The sequence below is a fragment of the Psammomys obesus genome, unplaced genomic scaffold (assembly GCF_907164565.1).
Source record: "Psammomys obesus unplaced genomic scaffold, mPsaObe1.curated_primary_1811, whole genome shotgun sequence".
In the NCBI taxonomy this organism is placed as follows: Eukaryota; Metazoa; Chordata; class Mammalia; order Rodentia; family Muridae; genus Psammomys; species Psammomys obesus.
This window is the reverse complement of record NW_026587382.1, coordinates 1,834,566-1,856,819: the sequence shown is the minus strand read 5'-3', so window position 1 is coordinate 1,856,819 and position 22,254 is coordinate 1,834,566. Positions and strand designations below refer to the sequence as shown.

The window sequence follows — 22,254 nt, the reverse complement described above, 5'->3', positions numbered from 1 at the left end:
AGTCCAGGACAGCCAAGGCTACACAGAGGAATCCCGTCTAAAAACAAAGCCGTTATTCACGAGTGCAGTCGACCTGTTTTCGCTTCTCTGGTCACTGTTTTTCCTCGGTTCTCCCATCCTCCACACGAGGCTCCCGGACCCGGCTGCAGAGGGAACTGGGGGCTTGGGGCTTTCCTCCCTAGGCCACGCCAGGGGAGGCTAGCGAGGAGTCTACGCCTCGGAGACCTGTGGACAGCTCCCGGAGCCCTTCGCTCTAGGATGGAGACCCGGCTCCAGCTGGGAAGCTGGGAGGTGAAGGCCTCCTGCCGGGGGATGCCTGCCCTGCCCGTGGCTGTTGTAGCACTACCCGAAAGCAGTCAGCAAACGGAAAGCAGTCCCCGCCCCGCCGCCCTACCTGAGGGACCCTCCCTCCCTCCGGATTTACAGGAAAGAAAACGGCAAAGTAAACTTAAAGGTCCCACCGAGACTCGAACTCGGATCGCTGGATTCAGAGTCCAGAGTGCTAACCATTACACCATGGAACCCTCGACGGCGGCGGGGGCCAGCGCGTTCTCAGCTGCGCGTGGCCTCGTTCACCACCCGCTGGTCCCTGACCGCCCGTCTACACCGCAGAAGGACAGGATCCGGCCCGCTCGGCCCTCGGCCTCCGCTGCCTGCCCCGGATCCCACGCCTCGTCCGCCGTGAGGCGCCCCAGGCGGCGGTTAGCGCCCCGTCCCCGCCCCCACGGGCAGCCGGGGTGCGGGGCGCCGGCTCCGGTTTCTTCCTTTACACGCATTTGTGCCCCTTCCCTGGCTTCTGTGCTTCTCACTTGGCAAATGCTCGTTGCGCAGTGGTTCGGAGCCCTGTCTGCTCTTCCTAAACGGACCCGAGTTCGATCCCCGGCACCCACGCGGCGGCCCACGGTTCCAAGGGTTCTGACGCCTCCACGCTAATGCACATAAAATGAAATGAGTTGTTTAAAAAATTAAGCTCGAGCGACTAGACTAAAGGTGGGGGGTTTCTGGCCTACAGAGGGGGTCCCAGTCAGCCTGGCCTACAGAGGGGGTCCCCGGGCCAGCCTGGCCTACAGAGAGGGTCCCAGTCAGCCTGGCCTACAGAGGGGTCACAGTCAGCCTGGCCTAGGCCAGCCTGGCCTACAGAGGGGGTCCCCGGGCCAGCCTGGCCTACAGAGGGGGTCCCAGTCAGCCTGGTCTACAGAGGGGGTCCCAGTCAGCCTGGTCTACAGAGGGGTCCCAGTCAGCCTGGCCTACAGAGGGGTCCCAGTCAGCCTGGCCTACAGAGGGGTCGCAGTCAGCCTGGCCTACAGAGGGGGTCCCCGGGCCAGCCTGGCCTACAGAGGGAGTCCCCGGCCAGCCTGGCCTACAGAGGGGTCGCAGTCAGCCGAGGGCGCGTGATTAGGCCTTGTCTCCAATCAAGCACATTTAATAAACTGTCGTGTGTCCGCCCACATTTGGAAAGTCAGTTCTCAGCAACTCTACAAACCGCTGCTTAAACGGAAGAACAAACCCGGCGTTCGGGAGGTCCTGAGGATGGCTCCTGCCCGCCGACCAGCTCTGCCAGCCCCCGGGTCCAGGCCCCGGAGCACAGCCGGGGCCTGCCAGGGACCCTCCCTCCCCAGCCTGGCGCCCCTGGAGGCCCCGACCCCGCGGCCCGGTCACTCCCCGCTGAGTCCTCTCTCACCATCCAGCCGTCCCCCCTCCCACCCCGTGGCGTCTCTGTGGCGCAATCGGTTAGCGCGTTCGGCTGTTAACCGAAAGGTTGGTGGTTCGAGCCCACCCAGGGACGGTCTTCCTTTTGATGCCTTCCTGACCACACTAACTGAATTGTTAACCAGATAAACTTCACGGAACAGAAACCATCCCTCCCAAGCCCTCTCCCCTTCGCTGGGGTCAACTCACTGTTTGTTGCACTGATATTTTATTTCACGTAGTTTTTTTTAGACAAGGCCCGGAACCACCCAGGCTGGGGAGAAATTCGCTTGAACTCCACCTCAGCCGTGCTGAAATTAGAGGCAGGCAACATCACCCCTGGGCAGAGACCCAGTCTCAACGAGCCCTTTCCCTGCATCCCCGGACACGCTTTGAAAATTCCTCAACTGCCAGACCTGAAGGGAAGCCTCCGGCAGCCGCCGCCCCTCACCCAGCTCACACACTCTCACGCCACTGCTGCGGCCTGTCCTCGGACCTAGCAGGGGAGCAGAGGAGGGGAACTCTTCTGAGTTTCCCATTTTGTTTGTTTGTTGTTCGTTGATGGCTCACTGTGCAGCCCCGGCTGGCCTAGACTGAACATACCACGCTGTGCTCCCCAAGGTAGGTAAACGTCAGCCAATCCCTGGAAGCCTGAATAAAATAAAGCCTGAGGGTTCTTCCTCTCTGCTTGACTTATCTTTGAGCTGAGAAATCAGTCTGTTACTGGGAAGTTGATCTGGGATGGAAAGGATTCACCAGCTCTCCTGGATCTCCACGTAGCCCACTGCAGATTTTGAACTCGGTCTCTGTGTATGATAGAATTCCTCACAATGAATGTGTGCATGTGTGTGTGTGTGTGTGCGCGCACGTGTGTGTGTGTGTGTGTGTGTGTGTGTGTGTGTGTGTGTGTGTGGGGGGGGGGGGAGTGAGAGCATACGCATGCCAGAGTACACTGTGGAGGTCAGAGGACAGTGTGTTGAGGCAGATCTCCTTTCTGTTGCTAGCTGGCTGGAGAGCTTCTGGGTGATCCTCTTCCTGCTCTAGGAGTGCTTTGTTTACAGATGTGTGCAGATGTGTGTCCCCTCTTCAGGCCTCTACCTGGCTTCTGGGCATGGAACTCGAGTCTTTAGGTTTTTTAGGGCAAGTGCTTTTACCTGCTGAGCCATCTTGCTGGCTCACTCTTTCATTAATTCTATCACACTTAACCTACCTGCTTCCTGGGGTTGGTTAGGGTGGGGACGCAGAATGGTTACGGAGGTTAAAAGACAACTTGCAGGAATCAGTTCTCCCACCAGTCCTGGGCACTAACCTCCGGTCATCAGAATTGGCAGCCTTTACCTAGCCATCTCCTGTGGCACCACAGCCTTCTTTAAACCAGGTTTCCTTATGTAACTGGTTTTTGTTTGTTTTGTTTTGTTTTGTTTTGTTTTTCCTTATGTAACTGATTTTTTCTGTCTGACCTGGAAACCCTGCAGTCCAGTCTTGCTCCAAAATGACTGTGCTCATGCCCCGGCCTTTGAATTCTGGGATTACAGTTTGTTAGCATGCCTAGCTGGGGATTGCTTTCAGTTCATTCATGTGTTTTCCTGTGTGCTTCAACAGTTGTTCTCTTAAAAATTTAGTCACTGAATGCTGTCCCATGCTACATAACCCATAGCATCCTTAGCTATCCATCAGGAATGTCACCCACATTTCCCCCATTTTTAGATATTCAGAATAAAGCTGCTATAAACTTTTTGTTTGCGACATGGACTCACGAAGCCTAGGCTAGCCTCAGACTCTTTGTGTCGCCACCCCTGTCCTTGGACTCATGATCTTCCTGCCTCTACAGTCCGAGGGCTGGGATGACAGGAGAGCTATGTCACTGAAAAGCGGCTATGAACTTTACTGTACAGGTTTTTGTGTCAACACAGTGTTTACTTCTCTGCAAAAGTCCTGGTCCCATGCCAGATGCAGCTGGTATCTGTAAGGTTAACACTTACGTCAAAACAACGAAATAAACGCTTCCTAGAAAAACTAAAACATTTTTTTTAAAAGGGTTTGTTTCTCTATTGCAGGAACGCCGGAAGGCCAGAGGATCTCATATAGATGGTTGTGAGCCACGATGGGCTGCTGGGTATTGAACTCAGGACCTCTGAAAGAGCTCTTAAGCCTCATGAGACACCTTTCCAGCCAGAAACACTATATTTCTCACGGAGAAGACCACAGAAATGAGCAGGCACAAAATCCAGTGTTCCCTGACCGGGAATCGAACCCGGGCCGCGGCGGTGAAAGCGCCGAATCCTAGCCACTAGACCACCAGGGACGCACGGGCGGCCGGTCACTGACCCCTTTAAGGAAACTCCAGAGTCTGCTCAGCTAACACCCTCCCACCCCGCGCCACCCGGCCCCGGGCCTCGTCCTCATCCGCCCGTCTATGCGCAGGCACAGCCCCGGGCTCGCGCTGGGCAAGCTGCCGGCTGGACCCCGCGCCTGGCGGCTGGGCCTCGCGGGCCGCGCTCCTCCCCTCCATCACCGCGGACGCTCGGGAGTCCACCTCGAGCCGGGACGTCGGCGCCGCAGCGCAGCCGGGGCTCAGGGGGAGGCCAAGGGACCACAGGAGGAGGGCGGGGAGGAGGGGGAGGCCAAGGGACCACAGGAGGGCGGGGAGGAGGGAGAGGAGGGGGAGGAGGAGGGGAGGAGGGGGAGGTCAAGGCCAAGGGACCACAGGAGGAGGGGGAGGAGGGAGAGGAGGGGGAGGAGGAGGGGGAGGTCAAGGCCAAGGGGCCACAGGAGGAGGGAGGAGAAGAGGAGGGGAAGGAGGAGGGGGAGGAGGAGAGGAGGTGAAGGAGAAGAGGAGAAGGGGGAGGAGGAGGGGAAGGGGACTGTGGTCTCGGCATCCCTGGGGGGGGAGGACTGTGGTCGGAGGTGCTCCCGGGGCCGAACGATCCGTCCTGGGCCTCCCCCTCGGCCGTCAGCGTGGGCCCGAAGCCGCCCTCCTCGCGAGCGCCGGTTCGGGGCTGGCTCCTGCCCCTCTCGGGTCACAGTCCTGCCCCCGGCTGTCCGGGGTGGGGCCGCGGGCCTTCTAGACCTCCGGCGCCCGGAGAGGGAAGCGTCGGGTGTCTCGGCGCTGGCTGCCCGCTCCGCGCAGGTGTTCGGTCCCCTGCTCCCACCTTGGCGGCCAGCGTGGCCCAGAGTCCTCCTCTTCCTCCTCCTCCTTGATGGCTTCAGGTCCCCAGGTCGCCCCGTGTGGCGCTCGCACCGAGGTGACCGTCAACCCCGACAGGCGGCCCCTAAGCCTCGAGGCCCGCAGAGGCCGGGCCTTGCCCGACGCCGGCCTGCGCCCCAGCCGGCCGCACGGCGGAGTCCAGGGGAGCAGACGGCCGCCCGGGCAGGCAGGGCCCGGTGGACCCGGCCTGCGGCTCGGCCAACCCCGCCAGCGCGGGGCGGGCCTCCGGCGTCGGTCTCGTGGCTCGCCGTGATCGTATAGTGGTTAGTACTCTGCGTTGTGGCCGCAGCAACCTCGGTTCGAATCCGAGTCACGGCACTATCGTCCCTTTGCCCGGCGATCTTTTGCCTCAGGCTCATTTCCTTCGCTCACTGTGGGGACCCCAAAACACCCAGCAGCGCTCGCCCCGGGCCCCGGGGTCTTCACAGGAACGAACCTTCAAGTTCCGAACTCTCAGCAGCTGCTAGTCCCCGGGCTTCTAACCCCTTGTTAGGCTGACAGAAAAGGACCGAACCACGTTTCTAGAGTAAAATATACGACTGCGTCGATTTTGACAAACGTTATTACACGCAGGTCAAGTTACTGTGAATTACTGTGACCCCAGCAAGGCCATTACAGATGGAGCCAACTGCCCGTATTACTGACTACTGACCTCTGCATGCAGCTCGTTCTTTCTTTCTTTCTTTCTTTCTTTCTTTCTTTCTTTCTTTCTTTCTTTCTTTCTTCCATTCTTTCTTCCATTCTTTCTTCCTTTCTTCCTTTCTTCCTTCCTTCCATTCTTCCTTCCATTCTTCCTTCCTTTCTTCCTTCCTTTCTTCCTTCCTTCCTTTCTTCCTTCCTTCCTTTCTTCCTTCCTCCCTTCCTTCCTTCCGGGTCTCCCACTCTTTAGCCCTGACTGACAAGTAGATTCGACTGGACCCAAACTCTGAGATCCACTCACCTCTCAAACGGTGAGACTAAAGGCCTGTGCGATGCCTGCGTTTAATTTCTTGATAATAGCATGAATGTATGTATCATCCTCCTGGAAAAAAAAATTAAAAAGCCATATCAAAGCAGGGTGGTGATAGCTCACACCTTTAATCCTAGCACTCAGGAGGCAGAGACAGGCGGATCTCGGTGAATTCAAGGCCAGCCCAGTCTACAGAGTGAGGTCCAGGACAGCGGGAGCTGCACAGAGAAACAAAACAAACGAAAAGAAAAGGCCACATTAGTTTCGTGCTTTTGAAATCTGTGTTGGTGTGCGTATCACTTCATATGATATTCTTTCAGTTTTGTGATTGTCTGTGTGTGTGTGTGTGTGTGTGTGCGCGCGCGCACGCGCTGGCAAATACACTATGAATCCATCCAAAGGCCCAGGGCATAGGAAGTACTAATTCACCTTTGAGAGCCAGAGCCACCCCTGATTTGGGTTTTGATAATTTTTACTGTTTGAATGAGCAACAGGGAAGAAGTTGCGCTAAGTGACCCGGGGAGAGACGTGAAAGAACGGAACTCTATGGCAGGTCGTGGGGCCGGGAACACTCACAGGTGAACAGTTCTCGAGTGCATCCAGGGGTAGCCTTGACGGTAAGACCTGGAGTCTCACAGCTCAGGAGCTCAGGACCTCGCCCTTCCCAGGAACCCTCACAGCCCTCTCCTGTCTGTGCCGGAGTGTGCGCTTTCCTCAATGATGGAGAGGCGGGGTATAGCATAGACTTCTGCTCTTGACTCAGAGCCACAAATGCTACTTTAAATATATTATTCTTTGTTTGTTTGTTTTTAGAGACAAAGTTTCTCTGTGTATCCCTGTATGTCCTTCTCAGAGACCCTCCTGACCCAAGTGAGGGGATTAAAGGTGTGCACACCCCCCCTTTAAAATCATCTTTCTTTATGAGTCTGTGTTGGTGTGCATATACAGGGAATCTACAGAGGCTCACCTCCACTGAGCTGGAGTTTGAGGGGCTTTTGAGCTTTGAGTTTGTGGGTGCTGGGAACCAAGCTCGAGTCCTCTGGACGGGCTGCAAGCATCCTTAAGTGCTGAGCCATCTCTCCAGCCTCAGAATACACATCCTTTTCCCCCTTTTCATTAACTTATTTAATCACTTTACAGACTGATGGACACCCCCTTCCGAGAGTACAGATTCTTAAGGGGTCTTTTTGTGGACAAGCGCTTCCATTTCCCTTGGGTGCCTGGTACTGCAGTGGGGTAAGCCTGATGTTATTAGAAGCAGCCAGATTCCCTCTCCACCACCACGGCCAGCGGCAACTGCTCCAACACTCTCTTGGCAAACTAATATTCAGCATGTTGTGTTCAAGCTTTTCTTCTCCACCAGTGCCCATATCCTCCCCACTTTTTGTCTGATACTGCTCTATTTGGGCTTTTTTTCCTTTTCGTCTTATTGGTGTTTTGCTTGTACATTTTGTTTGCCTGTGTATTTGGGTTGGTTTTTTTCTATTTGTTGCTGAAGAGATAGAGAGAGAGAAAAGGCATGGAGTTGGCTGGGGAGGTGGGGAGGATATGGAAGCTGGAGAAGGGGAAAATTTCACATAAATAATTCAAGCAAAAGGTTTCAAGATTGCACCAAGTACACAGGTGATCTTAATTTATTTCATTCCATCACACATTTAAATTCAAAACTTAAAAAAATGGTAAATTTGCTGTATTACTTTGTTTCATGATTATGATTTCAACTTAAAGGTAATATCATCTTAAATTACACACTTCTGTATGCTACTTTTGGATATATACTAGATGGCATGGTTACATAACAACTTCCCCCAAACTGCCTCTATTCATATTGGCTCATTACACACCTTTCATCCATCTCTCAGGAGGCAGAGGCTGGCAGAGCTCTGAGTTCAAAGACAACCTAGTCTGCATAGTGAGTTCTGGGCCACCCAGGGCTAAATAGCAAGAAGGCTTCAAAACAAATAAATTAAAATGAGTGCTCATTAAAAATTAGTTCAAATTCTTTTTAGTTCACAGGACTTCAACCTCAAATGGAGAGATTACTCTTGCTCGGGAGGCAGTCTTCAGCACCTTGCCAGTGTGTACATTCATGAGTGCGGGGTGATGTGTTTTCATGCTTCGTGTAGCCACCTGGCCTTTCAACAATAGAGAGGAGACGATTTCAGGCCCAGGGCTGAGTCCAGGCAATGGCCTTAGCCCTGGGGAGCAATACATCCCCGGCACAGAAGGACTTCCCTGACCCCTCAGAGAAAGACAAAACAGGATCCCAAAGGCTGGCACTTGCACAGCTGTGGCTTCAAACCCACAGCACTAAGAGAGAGCGGCCCCGGGTGGCCTTTCTGTCCTTAGCACTTGGAAACAGAGGTGATTTTTGTTTATTGACCCGTGACCTGGCTACTATCCTGAAACCATCTGTTAGCCCATGTTTAAGTCACCTTTACTGGGTTTCCTTAACAGTTAAGAAATCTGCAAATGAAAATAGTTTTGCTTGTTTTCAATATGACTTTCATTTAAGCCTTACTGTCTACCTGGCAAAAATCTCCAGCAGCAGCAGCAACAACAACAACAAAAAAAAAACACCCTTTTTTTTTTCATGTTTTTCTTTGTGTGTGTATGTGCACTGTGTGTGTTTGGTGCCCACAGAGTTCAGAAAAGATTTTCTGCGACTGCAGGTGGTAGTTCAGATGGCTGTGACCTACCATGTGGGTGCTGGGAATCAAACCAAAGTCCTTCTAGCTCAGCCTGTCAAATACTGGTATTGCTGGTATTAGAAGTGTGCCACAGTGCCTGGCTTCCAACAGCTGGGGACCAAATTTATGTCTGTGGATTGGGCTCGCAAAAATATTTAGACAGAAGAGATATAGCTCAGCGGTTAAAAGCACTGGCTGCTCTTCCAGAAGACCCAGGTTCAATGCCCAGCACCCGTATGGCAGCTCACCACTATGTGTAAATCCTGTTCTAGGGGCTCCAACACCCTCACACAGATGTGGTCAAAACAGCAAAGAAGAAAGAGCGTGTTTATTTGAAGAGTCAATTGTCGTAACAGGAGTGGCCCTGTCACCCACATTAATGATAACGGTGAGTGCTAATGGGATATTTATTCCATTGAAAACCTCAGACTCCATGTTTCACCCACAGGTGCCATTTGATGTTTGGGACAATGGGTGACGAGGTCACTCCTACCAGCCTATCTTGTAATGTGGAGATGTAGGCGTGGAAAACCTCAGGGAGTTTTTCAAAGTCCCACCTGTTCGTGGAGGGCTGAGGCTTCCCCACGGAATACGGCAAGCTTCGAGCTCCCGTCTCTGGGTATCGGCAGCATCTCAGAGATGGGTAACCTTCAGACGTGGTCTGGAAAAGCTAGAGTAGACTGAGACACGCTCAAGCACGCTCTGACCATCCAGAGATTATGCTCACGGGAAAAGTACTAATTTAGGATGTTTGTGTGCTGAAAAAAAACTTTAACCCTTCAGACAGGATTCTCTTGCTGGATGTTAAACAGAGGAGCTCCAAATACTTGAAGGTGCTGGATATGAAAGATTGAAAGGCAGGAAAGCACAATGACAGTGAAGTTATTTTGTGAAGGATGCCCCAGTTAATCTCACCACAAAACAGCCTGGCGTGGCCAGACATGGACTGACCTGTGCTGCCAGCATGTGTCGATGTTGGTGCGTCTATGTTAGTGGGTTGGTGCCCACAGGTTAGTGGGCACATCAAAGGGGCCCCAGAGAGCTGAAGTCTAGAAGATGGCAGTTAGCAGCCTGGACCATGAAGGACAGAGAATGGCAGACCAAATGGAGTAGAGGGGGCTGAGAGTGGAAAGGATGTGGGCGTGGAGACTTGATGTCACAGTGAGCCTGATTCTCTAAAGCAAAGGACTGCAGGACCAGGGGTCTGCACAAGACAGGAGTTTGCAGCAAAGACAACCAGTACACGCTGCAAGAAGCCGGAGCTCCCTGCCGTACACGGGGTGTCAGGAGAGGGAGCAGTGCCCGCCTCCCAGGGAGTCTGGATTTAAGTGCTTTTTAAGAGAGTGTGGAGCAAAGCTTGGCTCCACTTCTCTTTCTTGAATTGGGCTGTGCAGGACAATTTAAATGATAGCAGAGCTCCGAGTGGATGAGTTGCGTGTGCGGACTTCTGAGATTCCTCTGAAGAAAACCCTCAGAGCCCACCGGCCTTGTTCCCTGTCTTGTTGCCGTCCTGTGGTGGAGCTGTTTGGCCAGAAGCAAGCTGTGCTCCTCCAGCTCCACTTGGGTGAAAACACAAGGCATCTGTCAGCCTTCAACAGCGTCCTGGGCAGTCCAAGTGTAAGAGTCCTCTGGTACCTCCTGCTTACTTCAGTCAGGAAGTGGTAGACAAAGTTTGCTGTCCTGGCAAGGCTGGTTTAAATTAAAGAAGGCACTCAGGGAGGCAGAGGCAGGCCGAGCTCTCAGATCCAGTCAGCCTGGTCTGCAAAGCAAGTCCAGGGCAGCCAAGGCTACACAGAGAACCCTGTCTTGAAACCAACCAACCAACCAACCAAACAAACAAACAAACAAGTTGTATTGTGAATTTGGATATTACACTGGAATATCGATGGTTCCACTGAAATTTTGAGGAACATCAGAAACAAGTGAAGATATTACTGAAATTTTGTTTTGGGGGGAAAAATTGACTGAGTCTAGGCGGTGGCGCATACCTTTAGACCCAGCGCTCAAACAGGCAGATCTTTGAGTTCAAGGACAGCCAGGACAGCCAGGGCTACACAGAAAAACCTTGTCTAGGAAAAATAAAACAAAACACAAAGTTGACTGTTTAGATAAAGATAATAATAGATGATGGGGTCTACAGACTTGGGAGAAGCAAATTTATGGTGAGAACAGCGTAAGCGTCAGAAAAGGAAGAAGGGATAGTCCTTGGGCGCACGCTATGGGGAAGAGAAGAAGCTGTCAACCTTAAAGCAAAGTCGCAAAATCTGCCAATGAGCCAACAAGGCAGCTAAAATGGGATGATGGTAAGTCTACCTTGAGAGACAGGAGAAGTAAGCCAAAGAGAGGCTTTTGGGGCGGGCGCCGGAGGGAGGGTAGGGGTGGAGAGGAGGAGGGTCGGAGTGGAGGGGGGGGGGGGGGGGGGTGGAGGTGGGAGAAGAAGGGGAGGGGGGAGGGGAGGAGGGGCGGGGGGGGGGGCTATGCAGATGAGGGACGCGCAGGGGCTGCCGGGGCCGCTTGGCTTGGGAAACTGGGCCGATTTCGCCTGGCATGGGAGGGAGAAGCGGGGCCCTGGGTGGCAGACGTCCTCAGGAGACCGGAGCTCGCCCGAGAAGGCCCGCGGGAGCCCAGGGCAAAGTGACCTTGTGTTCAGAGCGCAGCGGCTGGCGTCTGGGTCGGCCTGCGGGCCCGGGCGGCATACTTACTTGGCAGGGGAGATACCATGATCACGAAGGTGGTTCTCCCAGGGCGAGGCTCCCCCATTGCACCCCGGGCGCGCTGACCCCTGCGATTTCCCCAAATGCGGGAAACTCGACTGCGGAATTTCTGGTAGTGGGGGACTGCTGTGGGCTCCCCCGACCCGGGCCGTGAAGGACAGGGAGTTCAGGACCAGCTGTTCAGGCCGGTTCGTAAAGTGCCTGTAACCCTCGAAAGTGAGGTTTTGAGTATTTTTTGTGTTATCGCATGTTTTGCCTACTTTGACTAAAGTTAACCTCGGTGGGGACTAGTAGCTTTTTTAAGCATATGGTTGGCATTTACAAGTAATGCCAGGGCTCCGGTCTCCTCCTTCCCCCGATTTTCAGGGCTTTATTTAGCAGCTGTCCCCAGAAGGAACTGTTCCTGTGAGAGACATTCCGAATCTGAGACCCGGGGACGCTGAGAGACATCAGGACAGGGGTTACCCTCTTTTCTCCTGCTGGCGTAGAATAATAAAAGCCTTGCTGGCCAGAAGAATAAAAGCCTTGGGTGGCCGAGTCATTAAACAGCTGTTGGTGCTCACCTGTTGTGCAGAAAGCTGTTCAGCTCCAGCCCAAACCAGCCAGGTCTCGAGTCCTGGTCCTAGGATTCTCAAAACTGGGGGACAGGCAGAAAAACCAGGAGCGCTGCATTGGCCGGGAATCGAACCCGGGTCACCCGCGTGGGAGGCGAGAATTCTACCATTGAACCACCCATGCGGCCTTAAAGACCCTTTACTGGTCTGGGCCGGATTTGCCTCTCCAGGAGCTCCAGGGCGCAGAATTCCTTCTACCTCTGCTGCCCCCGTCGGGGACTCGCTGAAGGGAAATGCTGATTCCCGTGGAAGCTCGTGGTCCTGGGAAGCCTCGCTTCGGGTTTGCAGCGCCCAGAGCAGGCCCGACGCAGAAGCAGTCAAAAACACCCCGACACAGGCCCTGGGACCTGCCCGGGGCAGCCCCGCGTGTGACCCAGACGCCCAAGCCCTGCTCCGGCCGCGCTCGTCTCCGCTGCTTTGGACGGGAGGAGGGGGCGGGGCGGGGCGAAGGCGGCGGCGCCCCGAGGTCTGCGCGCGGGTCACGCGCGGGGCTGGCGGCGTCCCGGCGTGTGGCACGGGGGACCGGCGTGGGAGGAAAGGAGCCCGCAAACCGGAGCGTCGTGGCGTGACCACCCGGGAGCCGGGCAGGGCGAAGAGGAGAGAAACCCATCCCCACGCGCCCTGGCCATCCGGCGGTGGCCGTTCGGGCAGCCGCAGACGGTCACCAGAAGCGATGGAGGAAAGTCGCCGTGTGTGCTCCGTCGACGAGAGTTTACCAGGCCGCCGCTGTGGAGCGGGAGCTCGTTTCCCACTCGGCTGGCGACGCCCAGGAGGAGCGGAGGAGAGGAGAGGCAGCAGGAGGAGGGGGAGGACGGAAGGACGGACCTGGTCCTGGGTTGCACCGACCTGAGCCCCGCGGGGGGCGGCCGCTGCGTGACTCGGGACCGAACCCGCGCGGGCCTCGACGGCTGCAGGGTAACCCCCCCCCCCGGGTGCCTGTAAGGACACCCTCGCCAGCTGTTCCTGGGGCGGAGTGTCCTGCGGCGGACGCGGCTCGTTGCTGGTTTAAAATAATATCCATGCACTGAGCGAATAGCTCCGTCAGGATCCTGCTTGGCGAAGGTGGTCGTTCTGCTTCTCAGCCGGGAGAGGCTTCAGCCGCACCGCAGGCGAGGGGCCCCTTTCCTGCCCCACGCCTCACCCACACTCTCTGTCTGTGCTGCCTCAGTTTCTCCCTCGGAGAGGCTGGCGAGGCCTGAAGAGCCATCTTAGTTGGAGCACCTACCTGCCCCTACCTATCCAGGGGTCAAAGGTCTCAACCTCTCATAAGACAAGGGGGGGGGGTGACAGCCCAGAGGATGATGACACAGAATCTGGAGGCGCGACCTTCTCCAGGACATGGACTCACACAGGCTTAGCGGCACACATCGTGGGACGGCGGGTCACAGCCAGCATTTGGTCGGGCACAGGAGGGTCCTGCTCCACCGAGAGATGGCCGAGACCCTTGAGGCGGCCGAATCGCGTTGTCAGGTGCACACTTAGGACCTGCTTTAGTGCCGGCAGAGTCCCCTCAGTGTGCCCTTAATCTGTCAAGTGCCACTGTCTTTTGTTTTTTTTCCAAGACAGGGTTTCTCTGTGTAGCCTCTGCTGTCCCCCAGGCTGGCCTACCTCTGTGCCTGGGGCTGGGATTAAAAGCGTGTCCCCCCCACCGTCCAGCTCAGCTTGCTCAGAGCATCCAGGACCACCAGCTCAGGAACGGCAGCACCCACGCGGACCCTCCCACGTCAGTCAGCAAGAGAACACAGGCCAATCTGGAGGGGCCGTTTTCTCGGTTGAGGCTCCCTCTTCCAAAATGGCTCTAGCTGTGTCAAGTTGCTCTAAAACTAGCCAGCACAGCCACCGGCTTGTGCAGAATAGTGGTCCTGCTAATTTTAACTCTGTGTTGCGGAGGGAGATCCTCACCAGCACTTGAGAAGAGTTAGAAGAAGGTCAGGGAGGAGAGGGAAACAATGTAGTTGTATTTCAGTAAGAATGTTAACTAGGGACTGGAGAAATGGCTCTGCGTCGAAGACACTTGTTCTTTCAGAGGATCCAAGTTCCACTTCCAGTACCCATAAGACTGCTCACAACCATCCAGAATTCCATCTCTTCTAACCTCCAAGCGCACCAAGCACAGATGTGGCGCACACACACACACACACACACACACACACACACACACACAAAACAGAACAATCTTCTGATTGTTCTTTCTTAAACTGTTAAATACATTTAAACCTGTAAAAATCGCTTTGTTGTATTTCAATATTTTATTTGTCACATAACCTCTTCTAATTCTCTTTCTCTCTCTCTCTCTCTCTCTCTCTCTCTCTCTCTCTCTATTTCTGGAGAAGAGTTTCTCTTTGTAGTCCTGGCTGTCCTGGAACTTGTTCTGTAGACCAGGCTGGTCTTGAACTCAGAGATCCGCCTGCCTCTCCCTCCCCAGTGTTGGAATCAAAGGCGTGTGCCAGCACCAACCAGCTGCATATATGCTCTTTCATGACTGGTGTCCGTCACCTGCGCTGAGTCCTTCCGCACCCCTGAACTCTCAGCCTTTCTTGTTCTCTTTCCTCGTGCTGTGCTGTACGTGCACCTACATTTGTTTGTTTATATATTATCTTTGCATTATTATTGGCTAGACTCTGTCTGAGGGAAGGCATAGTTTCTTTCCGAGATCGTGTGACCTTGCTTAATAGTGTATATTCCAAGTCCACCCATTCCCTTGAACGTTTTTCAATTTAATTTTCTCTTAGAGCCGAATAACATCCATGTATTATTATGTACGCACCAAATTTCCCTAAGCCGTTTTAATCCTTTCTCAGGAGTAAAACTGGGGTAAATAGCCACAGCAGTGAAAAACAGACTTCTTCCATCTATGCTGTAGAGTGGGGAGGTCTGCAGGACAGGAGAGTCATTACCCAGTGTCCTTTGCATCCAGGGGTATCCTAATGTACAGCTCCCAGTCCATCCTGAGAGCAACCTAGGACGCAGGCTGTAACCACAGCAGCATTTATATCGGGGAGCAGCCTGTCGCTTTCACGGCTGCCAAGTCCAAGTGCAGCAAAGCGATTAGCTTTAATATTATGGCTGAGCTACACTCAATGGCAGGAATTCATCCCGAGAGCAGCAGGAAAATTATGTTAGTCAAAAAAAAAAAAAAAAAAAAAAACAAAACAAAACAAAAAACAAAACTTTGTTCCCAAAAAAGGGAGCCATTTAACTAAGTTGCACTATTTTAGAGGTGCAGCATTCTAAACCTGAAAAGGTTCTTGCTTATTTCTGATTATCTCCAACGTAGAGCAGAGCTGTCTGCTTGAGAGCACTTCAACAGTCCTGCTGTTATCCTAAGCTTCAGGGCAGGAACACACTGTATAGACATTTATGGCTAGTCCATGGGACCAGTGACCAGGTTACCTAAAATGATTCTAGCACTTAAAGTTTTTCCTCCTTCTCGCCCTCCCTCTCTATGTCCCTCTCTTTGTCCCTCCCTCCATCTCTCACTCTCTTTTGGTTTGGTTGGTTGTTTCCTTTTCAGACAGGGTTTCTTTGTGTAGCCACGGCTGTCCTGGAACGCATTCTGGTCTTAGAATCACACATATCCACTGGCCTCTGTTTACAAAGGCCGAAATTAAAGAGTTGTCACCAGCCATTTTAAGGTTTTTCTTAAAAAGCGGTGACGCAGCAAGTGCCCGGCTAGCTCAGTCGGTAGAGCATGAGACTCTTAATCTCAGGGTCGTGGGTTCGAGCCCCACGTTGGGCGGATGCTTACACTTTTGGGCAGTCTGTGATGATGGCTCAGTGGTTACGAACAGATGTCCTAAATTTAGTGCCCAGCAACTATGTGTTGGCTCACAACCCAGCTGAGTTTGAGGCCAGCCTAGTCTACAGAGTGTCAGGTCATAGCTACAAAGAGAACCCTATCTCAAAGGAAAACAAAGCAGAAGTCCCTGAGATGGCACAGCCGTAGTTATCCCGTGCTTCTTTATCCCTGCCTCAAGCTTACTGTGGGGCCCAGTCTAGTTATTTTCTTGATAAACAGAGTTAGATGCCATTAACAAAGGAGATTAAAGGAACCTACTTTGTTTATAAGAAGTTAAGATGTGTCACACGGCGTAATGCCTTCACTTCCCAACGCACATCAGGCAACGGCGACTGAGGAGCAGCTTTCATTTTGCAGATGTGGATCCATGAAGAATGTCTTTTGTAGTTTGACTGAAGGAGGTTGCTCAAGAGGACCCAGTACAAGCCTCTCCCTGAGGGGAAGGGCTGATCCAGTGAGGGGCCTTTCTTACAGGTCTTTACCGGTTAGTCTTCAAGCTGTACTTGTGGCTCACGTGTTTTCTTAGCAGGAGTCAGCAGGGCATCGTTGTCATTTATTTTATGATAAATGATAATGTTTATCATTTATTTTATGGGCATTTTCCCTGCATGCTTGTCTGTGTGCCATGCACATGTGCCCAGTGAGGCTAGAGGGTAGCGTGGGCTCTCTCCTGGGGCTGTCAGCTACCCGGATCCTCTGAGGCGTCTCTCCAGCTCCCATCACCCTATTTTAACAACACTCTCTGTACCTGTCCTAGGTTAATCAAATCGACCGTTTCTTGGGTTTGTTGGAACCACCATCGCCTCAGAGGTGAGAAGGTCAACTGTGAAGCATCTTCTAGGGCTCATTCTCGTTCTTAATGCAGAAGAGCTTTCCTGACCAGGATGCTGTTGGGGGTGAGAATTTACCCCTACATTCCTCGTCCTACATCCGCTCAGGCCACAGTCAGGGACTCCCATCATGAAAAGCCCTGAGCCCACATGATCTGAACCTTTCAAAGTCGCTACAGCGCAGTCACGGTCAAGATCACCCAGGACTTGGGGGCGTCTTGTCAGTGACAGAACCTGAATCTCTAAAAGGATCAAAGCAAGTTTTCTTTGGGAACCTGCAGCAATCTCCATTCGCCTCAGAATAAGTCCACCTCAGCCTACCCAAGCAAGTGTTTGAACTGTTTGACAGACATACATTTTATATGCCGTAAAATTCACTCTCTTGTGGGTGCACTGCAGTGTCATTTAGCTTACTCACAGGCGACAACAGCCACTGCCGTCCCCTAAGGATACCAAGGCTCTGGCAGCCATGACTTATAACACGTCGACAGGCCATCAGTGAAAAAGAAGCAGCTGCACCATGGTGTTAGAAGAAAGGACTTTTGGTCACTGTGCCTGAATTCCACAGGCCCGCATCTTTAAAAGCAGCCAAATGAGACACTGGAGATTAAAAGATGCCAGAGGGGGCAGCTTCCTTAGAGGGCTTAGCAGCAGGGTGCACACTGCAGAACCATGCTCAGGGAACTATATCCATAAGCAATGGAAAACACCCAAACTGGGGCTGCAGAAATGGCTTAGTGGTTAGGAGCGCTGGCTTCCCTTGCAGAGGCCCGAGTTCAGCCCTCAGCACCCACACTGTAACCGTCTGTAACTCCAGTCTCGGGACCTGATGCCCTCCCCTGGCTTCCTAGTGCACTAGGCACACACGTGATACCCCACAATATAAATCTTTTTTTTTGCTGGGGAATCGTTCAGTCATTATTTCTTCAAGCATTTTTCCTTCTCTACCCATGCGTTTGATGAAGCCCAGTTTTCACATATGAGGCCATTTAAGGTTTTTTTTTTTTTTTTTTTTACAATTCATGGATCTGTTCATTTTTAAAATAATTTTTCTTTTTTCTTTAAGTTTCAGTTTAAGCTGGTTGTGGTGGTATATAATTTTAATTCCAGCACTTGGAGGCAGAGGCAATCAGATCTCTGTGAGTTTGAGGCCAGGCTGGTCTATGAAGTGAGTTCTAGAATAGTTGTTACTTAGAAAAACCCTGTTTCACAAAACAGAAACAAACAAAAAACAAAGTCATTATTAGTCAGGTGGCAGAAAGTACCCTGGGTTTTCAGGATCCTGACATAGCCCTGAACCTTTCTCAGGGTGAGCTCTTAAGCACAAAAAAACATACTCTGGCCAGAAGCTGGAAACAACCCAGATGTCCCTCAACTGAGGAATGGATACAGAAATTGTGGTACATCTATACAATGGAATACTACTCAGCAATTAAAAACAAGGAAATCATGAAATTTGCAGGCAAATGGTGGGAACTAGAAAAGGTCATCCTGAGTGAGGTATCCCAGAACCAGAAAGAAACACACGGTATATACTCACTTATAAGTGGATACTAGACCTATAATATAGGATAGACATACTAAAATCTGTACACCCAAGGAAGCTAATCAGGAAGGAGGACCCTGGGTAAGATGCTCAATCCTCACTCAGAAAGACAAATGGGATGGACATTGGAAGAAGGAGAAAACAGGAAACAGGACAGGAGCCTACCACAGAGGACCTCTAAAAGACTCTACCCAGCAGTGTATCAAAACATATTCTGAGGCTCATAACCAAACTTTGGGCAGAGTGCAGGGAATCTTATGAAAGAAGGAGGGATAGTAAGACCTGGAGAGAACAGGAGCTCCACAAGGAGAGCAACAGAACCAAAATATCTGGGCCCAGGGGTCTTTTCTAAAACTGATACTCCAACCAAGGACCAAGCATGGAGATAACCTAGAACCCCTGCACAGATGTAGCCCGTGGCAGCTCAGTCTCCAAGTGGGTTTCCTAGTAAGGGGAACAGGGACTGTCTCTGACATGAACTCAGTGGCTGGCTCTTCGATCACCTCCACCTGAGGGGGAAGCATGCCTGCCAGGCCACAGAGGAAGACAATGCAGCCTGTCCTGATGAGACCTGATAGGCTAGGGTCAGATGGAAGGGGAGGAGGACCTCGCCTATCAGTGGACTTGGAGAGGGGCATGGGAGGAGATGAGGGAGGGAGGATGGGATTGGGAGGGGACAAAGGAGGGGACTACAGCTGGGATACAAAATGAATAAACTGTAATTAATATAAAAATAAAAAATAAAATAAACATACCATGGGTTGACATACATCAGTTAGCCAGAGCAGTTATCCAGAAACCCGAATGGAACTTCCATCATGGAGTCAGTTGTGCTAAATAAGGTCTGGGTGCCTGTTACAATCAAAGGAAGAGGTTCAAAGAACTGGGAAACCCAATCCAAGAGTCACGATGCAGAACAAACCCCAGTCAGGCCGTGACCAACTCCAATGAAAACAGCGTGGTACAAAGAGATAGCTCATGTCAAATTTCTTTCTGCAATTTCCAAGGCTGTATCAGAAGCGATGTGAGAACACAGCAAAAACATTTTTTTTTTTTAAACGCTGAGGGCAAGAAAAAGAAAATCTATGCCATAATATTTATCTTCTAAAAACAGAGCCAGCCTTGATGGCAGAGACCTGAAATTCCTAATGCTGGAAAAGCTGAGGCAGGAGGATGGGGAGTTCGAGGCTGGCCATTCTCTAGCACTTGGGGAACTGGAGGCCAGCCTGGGCTACATAAGCTCCTACTTAAAAAAAAAAGTCACCTAACAAGGGTGCTTCAGTAAATGTGAAACAATCCACCGACAGCCGGCACAGCCCGCAGCAGTCCTCCAGGTCGAGGGCCAACGCCACGCGGTCACCTGGTTCAGCTTGAAGAAGTGATGACCATAGCGATGGGTATAGAGGTCGCTTCTTTTCCTTTTGGTTTTTCCAGACAGGGTTTCTCTGTGTCGCCCTGCCTGTCCTAGACTCGATTTGTAGACCAGGCTTGTTCCCAGACTACAGAGATCCACCTGCCTCTGCTTCCCTAGTGCTGGGATTAAAGGTGTGCACCACCTCGCCCAGCTGTCACTTATTTTCTTAATAATAATAATTAATAATAATAATATCTCTTTTAAAAATTAGAAAATTTTTATGGGCTGGAGAGATGACTCAGAGGTTAAGGACACTGTCTGCTTTTCCAGAGGTCCCGAGTTCAATTCCCAGCACCCATGCGGTGGCTCCCACCCATCGATGATGAGATCTGGTACACGCAGAGAGAACACTGTATACATTGTAAATTTCTGTAACACAGACGGAAAAGGGAAATTGTCAAGACTAGCTCGGCAAGGGCGGAATGCCACTTCAGCAGGGGTGGCGGGAAGCGAAAGGCACAGGTCAGAGGCCCTGAGGCAAGGACTAGAGGGGTTTTAGAACATAAGTCACCAAAGGAGAGAAAAAGTTAACGGATTAAAAAACAACAACAGCCCGTAAACACTAACAGGCCAATGGGACCCCAGAGAAAAACCTAAATCATTGGTCAAAGAAATGGGGACCGGGAGGAAGGCCAAAGCTCCTGTCAGATTTTTATGTCTGATTTGTAAGCAGAAAAGCAGTGAGATCAATTAAATAAATAAAACCCATTTAATTAAAAAAGTCTGTGGCAATAGCAAGACCAATTAATATTGACACGAGAATGGCAAAAAGTACCTGCGCGGTGAGGAGTCCAGAGACTGAAGGCGGCGGTGTTGTCAGCCGAGAGACCGTCTCGGCAAGGATCCCAGGACCGAGTTTCAACTCTTCCTTTATTGCTATCTTGAGCCGGGTCTGGCTGCACGGCTCGGGCTGAACGGCCGTCCGCAGCCCGTGCCCGTCGCTCCGCGTGGCTCGCCGTGATCGTATAGTGGTTAGTACTCTGCGTTGTGGCCGCAGCAACCTCGGTTCGAATCCGAGTCACGGCACTATCGTCCCTTCGCCCGGCGATGACCTTTTGCCTCAGGCTCTTTTGGGACACCGACGGCCACGTCAGCCTTGGGTCCACCGGAAGGTGCAGAGGCCAGAGACCAGGGAGGAGATTGCTTAGTGACTTAGTGACAGGCGGATCTCTGCGAGATCGAGGCCAGCCTGGTCTGCAAAGTGAGTCCGGGACAGCCTGGTCTACACAGGGAAACCCTGTCTGTTTTCTGTGGCTGTGACAAGGCAACCGTGTCTTGCCCTCGCAGGCCACACAGTCCCTCCTGAGGGACGTTAGGAACCCGAGCAGGAATCTAGAGGAATTGGAGCAGACGAATTCAGGGGGAAGCGGGTGGGAATGAGAAGAACGACTGGGACTCTGCGCTGGACGGTGGGGAGGACCCGGAAAGACCCGGGTTGGAGCGCGGAGCGGAGGGAGCGGAGTCGCAGCGCCGCTCTGTGGCGGGCGTGGTCTATGCAGATGAGGTCGCGCAGGGGCCGCCGGGCCACGGGCCCGGGACGGAAACGCGAGGATGGCGAGCGCGGGGCGGGAGGGGGCGGGGTCCGCGGGGGTGGGCGTGGCCCAGGGAGGGCACCAGCGTCCGGGGGGGGGGCCGCGGGGCGGGCGACAGTGACCGTGAGCTGAAAGCGCAGGGCCGTGGGTGTGGTCGGTGGGCGGAGAGGGCGGGGCTGAGCTGGGGCGGGGCGGGGCGGGGGCGGGGCGGGGGGCGGGGCGGAGCTGGTGGACCGCGCGCTCCGGACGGCGGCGCTCGGCGAGGCTCCCGCTGCCCTCGGTGCCGATCCCCGCGCCTCCCCGAGGCGGGGAACTCGCTCGGGGCTGGGCTGCTCCTCAGGACGGGTCGAGAGGCTAATAAAGGAGTCGCCCCTGGTTGACCGAGGTCTGCTGTAATTTTTTTTTTTATGTAAGGGGAAAAAATTCTTTTGTGTATGCGCTGCCTCAGCCAAGACAGTTATTTCTCGTTCCACCCACTCACCTCAGACTTCATAATTCCATCATTATTTAACAGGTTCTTTATTCTTAAATTTCAAACTTATCTCAGCGTATTCACTTCGGACCCAGCTGCAGCCCCTCCCTCATCCCCTCCCTGCCCCTCCCCAAGTCCACTGACGGGGAGAACCTCCTCCCCTTCCCTCTGACCCTGGTCTATCCGGTGTCCTCGGGACTGGCTGCTCCGTCCTCCCCTCCGGGTCTGGCTGTCCGCCGCGTTCTCCCACAGCGGCTCCCGGGGTCGGCGGTCGCCGCGGGCTCCCGGCTCACCAGGCCGCCGGCCGAGCGCCTCCCGCACCGTCTCTGTGGCGCAATCGGTTAGCGCGTTCGGCTGTTAACCGAAAGGTTGGTGGTTCGAGCCCACCCAGGGACGACAGGCTTTTGGTCCTTTCTTGGTGAACGGCCGCCGGGGGAGCCGGGCCCTGGCGCCTCCCGCCCCCACGTCCCCCCTTAGTGCCCGGAAGCGCGCACGAGCCGGGCCTCGGCGGAGGCGAAGCTCGCCCGTGGCTCGGGGCCTCCCCGCCGGGAGGCAGCGGCCGCGCCAGGCTCCTCCCCTTTTGGAGCTCCGGCCCCGGCGGCGGGGAGCGAGGGCGCCGCCTCGGGCCGGGGGGAGCGGGCGGCTCGGTCCCGGCGACGGACGGACGGACGGACGGACGGACGCCCCGGGCGCAGCACCCCGCGGCCCGCAGCGAGGCTCGGCCAACAGCGCCAGCGCGGAGCCTCTCCTGGCGCCGGCCGGTGGCTCGCCGTGATCGTATAGTGGTTAGTACTCTG

The 22,254-nt window shown here is 53.5% G+C and overlaps 1 long non-coding RNA gene and 9 other non-coding genes across 10 annotated transcripts; 6 read left to right on the top strand and 4 right to left on the bottom strand.

Moving 5' to 3' along the window:
* Positions 1 to 452: 452 nt before the first annotated feature.
* Trnaq-cug (transfer RNA glutamine (anticodon CUG)) lies at positions 453 to 524 on the bottom strand. Its single transcript has one exon. It is a non-coding gene; the product is annotated as a tRNA-Gln (tRNA).
* Positions 525 to 1,712: 1,188 nt separating this feature from the next.
* On the top strand, positions 1,713 to 1,786 carry Trnan-guu (transfer RNA asparagine (anticodon GUU)). Its single transcript has one exon. It is a non-coding gene; the product is annotated as a tRNA-Asn (tRNA).
* Positions 1,787 to 3,922: 2,136 nt separating this feature from the next.
* Trnae-uuc (transfer RNA glutamic acid (anticodon UUC)) lies at positions 3,923 to 3,994 on the bottom strand. Its single transcript has one exon. It is a non-coding gene; the product is annotated as a tRNA-Glu (tRNA).
* Positions 3,995 to 5,143: 1,149 nt separating this feature from the next.
* On the top strand, positions 5,144 to 5,215 carry Trnah-gug (transfer RNA histidin (anticodon GUG)). The gene has a single exon. It is a non-coding gene; the product is annotated as a tRNA-His (tRNA).
* A 6,015-nt stretch (positions 5,216 to 11,230) lies between these two features.
* Positions 11,231 to 11,393, top strand: LOC129673970 (U1 spliceosomal RNA). Its single transcript, XR_008719754.1, has one exon. It is a non-coding gene; the product is annotated as a U1 spliceosomal RNA (small nuclear RNA).
* A 524-nt stretch (positions 11,394 to 11,917) lies between these two features.
* Trnag-ccc (transfer RNA glycine (anticodon CCC)) lies at positions 11,918 to 11,988 on the bottom strand. Its single transcript has one exon. It is a non-coding gene; the product is annotated as a tRNA-Gly (tRNA).
* A 3,542-nt stretch (positions 11,989 to 15,530) lies between these two features.
* Trnak-cuu (transfer RNA lysine (anticodon CUU)) lies at positions 15,531 to 15,603 on the top strand. The gene has a single exon. It is a non-coding gene; the product is annotated as a tRNA-Lys (tRNA).
* A 1,990-nt stretch (positions 15,604 to 17,593) lies between these two features.
* Positions 17,594 to 20,262, bottom strand: LOC129673852 (uncharacterized). The gene is made up of 3 exons (XR_008719741.1): positions 20,229 to 20,262; positions 18,795 to 18,891; positions 17,594 to 17,695 (listed from the first exon to the last, which is right to left on the bottom strand). It is a non-coding gene; the product is annotated as an uncharacterized LOC129673852 (long non-coding RNA).
* A 145-nt stretch (positions 20,263 to 20,407) lies between these two features.
* Trnah-gug (transfer RNA histidin (anticodon GUG)) lies at positions 20,408 to 20,479 on the top strand. Its single transcript has one exon. It is a non-coding gene; the product is annotated as a tRNA-His (tRNA).
* Positions 20,480 to 21,779: 1,300 nt separating this feature from the next.
* On the top strand, positions 21,780 to 21,853 carry Trnan-guu (transfer RNA asparagine (anticodon GUU)). Its single transcript has one exon. It is a non-coding gene; the product is annotated as a tRNA-Asn (tRNA).
* Positions 21,854 to 22,254: the final 401 nt, after the last annotated feature.